This window comes from Mus pahari, chromosome 4 (assembly GCF_900095145.1).
Source record: "Mus pahari chromosome 4, PAHARI_EIJ_v1.1, whole genome shotgun sequence".
NCBI lineage: Eukaryota > Metazoa > Chordata > Mammalia > Rodentia > Muridae > Mus > Mus pahari.
In genome coordinates this window covers 66152767-66160706 of record NC_034593.1, presented here as the reverse complement: position 1 = coordinate 66160706, position 7940 = coordinate 66152767, and the positions used below count along the sequence as shown (strand labels likewise).

The 7940-nt window shown below is 36.2% G+C and overlaps 1 pseudogene across 1 annotated transcript; it reads left to right on the top strand.

The window, feature by feature from the left end:
• Positions 1-3246: 3246 nt before the first annotated feature.
• LOC110320803 lies at positions 3247-4029 on the top strand (annotated as a pseudogene). The gene has a single exon (XR_002380480.1). The product of XR_002380480.1 is annotated as a 40S ribosomal protein S3 pseudogene (transcript).
• Positions 4030-7940: the final 3911 nt, after the last annotated feature.

Here is a 7940-nt window from a genome sequence, read left to right as displayed (position 1 = left end):
AAAATATCCAATTAAAAAAATATAAAGAAAGAAAGAAAATAGAAACAAAAAAGCATGCTTGTTGCTTGTTGTAGGGAGCATACCACAGCAGTTAGAGGGAATTACTTCTGTTACATAAAATTCTTCAAAAGAAATCTGCCTGACAATCTGAATTTAAAGGCTGGAACTAAATATCTTGATATGCCATGTGTAAGTCCTTTGCAAAGAAATGGCCTAAGAATATAAGACCCACTGGGAGTCGAGATTCTAACAACCCATCACACATGAGTTAGAACCTAGTCCATAGCTGTACATGTGAGGCAGTGAGATAAGCAATGAGTTCCAATGATGTGGCCAGAAATTAAAAGAATCACCAATTTAAATGCACCTCAAAACCTCTTACACAGTGTGCTAGTTAGTGTTTTGGCTTGTTTTCCTTGCTAATTGTGTACAATCTCTGAAAGTCTCTGGTAAATTCATTGAAAGTTACAATTAAGTTCTGTGAGCTTCAAGATTTATTATTTTAGTTTCCTCTCTGATTTTAGATACTTTTTAACTAAAGTATAATTATCTGCTTGCTGTTTTCCATTTTCTTCCTCCAACCACTTTTTGCTCTCTCCTTCTCCAACATTTTCCAAGTTCCCAACTTCACGATCAAATTAACAGCTTCTTCCTCATGTACTATTACTACATACATGTCTACAAATATATAACGACCTGCTTGCTCTTTTTGTTATTGTCTTGTATATATCATTTAAGAGATGACTACATAGTATGGGAAAACAATTAGGAGTCTAATCCCTGGGAATAGCTAACTCTTCTTTTCTTAATAATCATCAGTCACTTATTCTTCTGTGTCTACAAGTAGGACCTTGTGAAATTATCTCATAGCCACATTAACATATCTATTGATATTGTCATTATTCATGTCTACTTTGTGCAGTCATTTGTGTGAGAGACTGATTTACAGTAGACTTATTTGTATTCTGCTTCTAATGATCTTTCTGTGATGTTACCTACGCCTTTGAAGCAGGAGCTGTGATGTAAATATATATTTTCTGAGATTGAGGTCTTCATGATCTGGTGATTGGTACATTATGTCCATTCATAGTTTTTATCAGGTGTCTAAAGAGAAGTCTTTTTGATGATGGGTGATTGCCATATTAGTATATACAAGAATAATACGTACATATATTAAGGAATTATTGTGGCCTAGTAATATGGCAATAGTACAATTTTTTCTAAGGTCATACTCACAAGCCTTGGGAAACTGGCTAGATTTTCAGTATCAGACATGATTTGCCTCCTTTTGAGTGGACTGCAACCACATTAGACCTTTGTTGGATTTCACCATTATATGAATTCAACACACATAGTTTGTAGGTTTAGCATTTTAAATCTGTATATTCTATGTACCCAGTGTGGTGATTTGAATGAGAAGAACTTCCATCACCTTATATATTTGAATGTTTGGTCTTCAGTTAGTGGAACTGTTTGGAAAGGATTAGTAGGTATGTCCTTGTAGGTGGGCTTTGAAGTTTCAAAAACTGTTTCATTTCCAATAAGCTCTCTTTTTACATATCATAATTTTGAATAAAGATGTAAAGTCTCTGCTACCATTCCAGTGTCAAACCAACCTGCTGTGAATTTTTTCACCATGGTGGTTATAAACTCTAACATTCTGGAGCCTTAGAACCCAATAAACTCCTTGTTCGTGGTATCTCTTCATAGCAACAAAAAAAGTAACTAAGATATATAATCTAAGGAGAAAACTTTACATATGATTTGTGAAATTTTTTTCTGTGGTAAATGTATGCACAGAGGAAAGAAGATTCTCAGCTTGGTAAAAAGTTGTTACATGATCTCCAGATAGGATTGCTAATGATGAAACACAGGGGAAAAGGTAGAGTAAACAAATTCTTACTTTTATGCCACTTAAAGGAAGTGTCCAAAGAGAGAACAGACTAAAAGGCAATTTAATGTCTCAATCCTTAAGACTTGGTAGATTTCTATATTCCTTCAAAGAATGTGTTGTTTCCAAAAATATCTATTCAGTGGGGCATCTATTTTTAATACTTATAGCAACGGGAGGGCTTTTGAAAGGTTCTAACACCTAGAGAAGTATATTTTCCTCTAAACATTCATGGATATTCTGCTAGGTCCTAAGTGTCAATATTAATCGTAATATGTAGGTTTCCAATATATGCTACTGAGTTAAGTCTTAGTGGTGTGAACTGTAAGGTACAAACAAACTTTGTTTGCTATTTCTAACAAAAGTGTTATCAGACCACTTATTAGAAATATGGAATATTGAATTAGCATATTCAGTATAACTTGGCATCTTATAGATATTTCCAGATTATTCAGATATTCGTTAATTACTGGTAACTTTGAGAGCTCAGCTGCCTTAACTGTGGGTCAAGAAATCATAAGGTGCCTAACACATGACTCAGCAGGAGAGTCACAAAAATCATTAAAAAGAATGATTAATTGTGTGTGTGTGTGGGTGTGTGTGCATGTGTGTGTGTGTGTGTGTGTGTGTGTGTCTGTGTATGTGTGTGTAGGTGTGTTGTGTGGTGTGGTTTGGTGCATATATGGTATGTATGTACGTTTGTGCATGTGGATGCCTATAGTTAAAATTATGAATCTCTCTCCATGCTTCCTACTCATTTTAATTCACAGTCTTTCAATTGACCTCAGAGTGTGTTGAAATGACACATCACACTATGACACTTATTATTAGCAAACAAAACCAAAATATTTTAAAATTAGATAGAAATTCCAACAATTTTCAAATTGTCCATTAAAATAATTCTGCCACTTTTTGCTACATTGGTTGACATGAAGTTACAATCTCATCATTGCAAATGAATGAATGAAAATAAATATAAATAAATAAATAAATAAATAAACAAATAAATAAATAAAAATTAGCTGAAGAGTCTTTGGATTCTGAACTGTAAAATATTGTGCAAAGATATAATCTTATATATGAGTCAATCTTACTGTTTGTTAATTTTCTTTCATTTTATCAGTGCTAAATTATTTTTGTATAGTACATAATTGTTTTGAAGTAAAGTTCTTTATGGTTTATTATCATGATATATCTGTTTTGAGTACTAATTTTATATATCTGCATATACAGGTTCACTGAAAATTTTATTGATTAAAATGGGCTAAAATGAAAAATATCTTTAAATTCCTGTTCCGGAATAAAGATCAAAAATGTGCCTCAGGCCTTTCCTTTCAGCGGCGCGCGGCTACACAATGGCAGTGCAGATTTCCAAGAAGAGGAAGTTTGTAGCTGATGGCATCTTCAAAGCTGAACTGAATGAGTGTCTCACTCAGGAGCTTGCTGAAGATGGCTACTCTGGAGTTGAAGTCCGAGTTACACCAACCAGAACAGAAATCATTATTTTAGCCACCAGAACACAGAATGTTCTTGGGGAGAAGGGACGTGGGATCAGAGAGTTTAGTTGTCCAGAAGCGCTTTGGCTTTCTTGAAGGCAGCGTAGAGCTTTATGCAGAAAAAGTGGCCACAAGAGGCCTGTGTGCCATTGCCCAGGCAGAGTCTCTATGCTGCAAAGTCCTAGGGGGGCTTGCGGTTTGAAGGGCCTGCTATGCCGTGCTGCGGTTCATTATGGAGAGTGGGGCCGAAGGCTGCGAGATTGTGGTGTCTGGGAAGCTCCAAGGACAGAGGGCCAAGTCCATGAAGTTTGAGGATGGTCTGATGATTCACACGGAGACCCTGTTAACTACTACGTTGACACGGCTGTACGCCATGTGCTCCTCAGACAGGGTGTGTTGGGCATCAAAGTGAAGATCATGCTGCCCTGGGACCCGAGTGGTAAAATTGGTCCCAAGAAGCCTCTGCCTGATCATGTGAGCATCGTGGAACCTAAAGATGAAATCCTGCCCATGACCCCCATCTCTGAACAGAAGGGTGGGAAGTCAGAGCGACCGGCCATGCCCCAGCCAGTGCCTGCAGCATCTTGGCAGCTGCATCTGGAGGCTGGATGTTATCTTGTAAAGACATTAATAAAATATTGAACAAAGACAGAAAAAAAAGTGCCTCAGTGCATGTTAGCGAGGAACATTATTCACACAGTACAGGGGTTCCTGAAGAGGATGGGCTATCTACCTTATTACTTTTTTGCTTCATTTACACAAGGATGTTGCTAGGATGCAGGTAGTTTCCCAAAATTGAAAAATGGTAAAATAAAAAAATAAGATATTTTACAGAATGTTCTGGATAAAAAGACAACTACATACCATTCTACATGCATTTTGATATGACTCAATTAGGAGAGTAGATGCAGATTTCAAGATATATTTTATAAAGTATATTAATTTCCCATAGCTAAAATAAGAATAGAAACCTACCAGAGATCCCAAGGACTAAACCACCAACCAAAGAGAACACATAGAGGAACTTTGTCTGGCATCAGTGGGAGAGGAGGTCCTTGATCCTGTGAAGGCTCTGTGCCTCAGCATAGGGGAATGCTAGGGCGGTGAGTCTGGAGTGGATGAGGGAGCACCCTCATAGAGCAGGGGTCAGAGGAATAAGATAGGGGGTTTGCAGAGGGCAAATCAGGAAGTTGGACAACATTTAAAATGTAAATAAAGAAAATAACCAATAAAAAAAGAAATTCAGGTAAAAAAGAGAGAACTGAAACCTGCATGGATTAATATAACAATTTTTTTCAGAAAGTAATAGTGGCTAGAACTTCAAAAGTACAAGATTATTCAAGATATATATTCTCCCTTAAGAACTCAGAATAGAATTGTCTCACACTTCTAACTTCCTTGCAACTCCTGAATTTCATCTTATAGATCACATTATTGAATTCCCTGAGTTCCTTCTCCCTCTGTGATACTCAAAGGCACATTTATCTCTGTGTTTACCCTCATGACAAAGAAAGCATTGACCTCATCTATAGGGACCAGCCAATGGACTCAGCTAATTACAAGACCTAACTTGTTTTTCAGCTATCATCACATAAATCCAGGGATTAACGTGTCAATATGTCTTTTCAAGAGACATATTCAACCTACATTAGACTAAGTAAGTAATATTTGATAATAAAGATGGATGTTGTTTCAAAAGCCTGTAATTGCAACACTGGAGTGAGTAAGATTGGAAGGAAGGTTAGTTTTACATCATCATAGAATTAACATATGGCAAACATAAATAATGCAAAAAATAGAAGTTCTAGAATTATGTTAAAAACTTTTTGATAAGTAGAGTTGCCAAGTCAATGATAAAATAAATCATTGAAAATGAAGCAACCAAGGTACATAGTAAATTATTTAAAGGTTAATAAATAATAATGCTCATTAGATAAAAGTCAATTAAATTAAAACTATAAATGACAATAGGAAGACACAACTGGTCAAACATAGACACAATTCATCTCTGGGGTGCCTGACCTGAATTAAAATAGTTACAAGATGCCTCCTATAGTTAAGGCTCGGGAATATAATACAAGCAAAGGCACAAAGGTTGTAAGTGTTAGGGGACCAAGACAGCTACTGTCAAACAGTCTATCCTAAAAATCAATTAAAAAATAAAATAAAACAATAAAAGAACCACATATTGGTGCCAAGGGAATTGGTCTCAGGGTGGAGATCTGGATCTGAGAAACAGTGAGGCAGTGAATATGATCAAGATATATTCTACAGAACTCTCTCAAATTATTAAAATGATGGGGACTGTTCCAGTAAATATAGCTGGAGAGAAAAATAACATGAATCTCTCCAGTGCCAAATGAGTTCTACTTCCTAGGCTAAGGGTTCTCCACAACTTTACCTCTAGCTTAGTTCTCCTTCTAATCTCTGTTTTTTGTTCTGTTGATTTTAAACAGAGGGTGATCCTGATACGATTTACAAACAGTTTATAAATACTTTCTTCACTGTTGGGCTCCCTTATAACCCTTACAATTTCTGACTTGTAATGCATCTTGCCTCTCCCTAAAATGTAATTAGATAATCTGTTTAGTGTTCGATCTGTTTTCGTCTTGTAACATAAACTTCTACTCTAATACAATACATGCTACTATTTAGTATGGTATTCAGTTTTACTCTTCTACACACACTTAAGCACAAATAAAAAGTTACCATATTGACTGTCACAGACACTCCTAAATTAATCCTATGGTCCCCTCCCACTGGCCATATTATTTTCTATATAGTTTCATTTAGTCATGATTTACTGGAGGCTTAAACATACTAAATAGAAACTCCAAAAATAAACAATCCATAACTTTAAATCAATTTTATTGTCTTATATTGTTGCAGTTCTGTTTTATTGGTTTGCTTTTTTTTCTCATTATGCCTCATTTACAAATTGAATTCTATTATGGATATGTGCATATATAAAATGTAGTGTATGAATGGCTTGGTACTATTTGCTGAGAAAGCACCTATTGAATGACTTGCAATGGAACTCCTGGGGACAAGGAGAATGGCTACAGTGTTTTGTGACCAAGGTATTCCAATTATCACGTCTCTCCACAGCTCAGCTCTCTTTTTCGGCACTAATCTTTGGAGGCCAATGAAAATAAAAATAGAAGTATGAAGACTGCATACTGCAATTGTCTAGAAATTTAATGAAGCTTTATAAGCAAGTCTAGCAAGCATGAGCTTATGAAGAGTCCTTTCCTTTTGCAAACCAATCTCTGTTACAGAGAGAAGGAAACCAGTGGCCAGATTTCTATGAAGACATGTCTATTCTTGACAAGGTTAGATGTGGACCTGCAAACATAAGAACAAAAGGAAAATAAAGTTACAGAGAATGTTCACTATAATAATTTTACTACTGAAAACGTGAAAATCAAGACAAAAAATCTAGGTGAGAAAGAAGGCCACAGTATAGAAATGTGAGAGATTGGAAAACAAATCAATGCAGAGGTAATAAGGTAATACTGGGGTCATGTGAAACCTTACAAAAATGGCAAGAGTGTTTGAAATGTGGTTCGGTAGATAAAGACAATTGCTTCCAATACCTGGTGATCAGAGTTGAGTCCCCAGATTTCACCATGGAAGAAGACTCCAAGAAATGGAATTTGATATCCATATGCATGTCATGATATATACATACCCCCACTAACACACATACTCACACTAATACACACCCCTACACACACACACACACACACACACACACACACACACACACATACTGAGATGACCAAACAGGGTCAAACTGAACAAAAAGGAGAATCTAGAAGTCTATTCAGTAAAATTGGGACATATGCCTGCTATCTCCAAATATCTGGATCCTTAAAATCTTTTGGTTTGTTTATACTGAAACATCTATTGATATAAGAAAGGACCCACTGCAAGGAAGAGTGGCTGGAAATATTTTCCTACACAAGCAGTGTAGATTCAAGTGATCACTTAAATGATGCTTTTTTTTCCATTACAAAAAATTAGCAGAAATGGAAAAAAAAAAAAAAAAAGCAGATTCTTTGAGTAATTTATTTTTCTTAAAGAGTCAGGAAATCTGGGTATGGTGGCACATGCCTTTAATCCCAGCACTTGGGAGGCAGAGGCACACGAATTTCTGAGTTTGAGGCCAGCCTGGTCTACAAAGTGAGTTCCAGGACAGCCAGGGCTACACAGAGAAACCCTGTCTCAAAAAAAAACAAAAATAAAAATAAAAATAAAAAAATAAAAAATATATAAAAAGGGGGGGATCAGGAAAGTTAATCGACACTACCAATGAGCACTAGAAAATATTTGTCCCGTTGATTATCCACTTCCATGGTGTCTTTGCCACCTCTACCTCAGCACATCATGCTGACATGACAAATTATTGACCAAAGATTTTGTGGCTGTGATGGTGACCCAGTACATCCACTGGAAATATTGCATGAAAATAGAAGATGTCTAGGCCAGGCACTGCATCTTCCATTACTAGAATTCTTAGCTAGAGTCACCCTAGGATTCCTAGGAGTTTC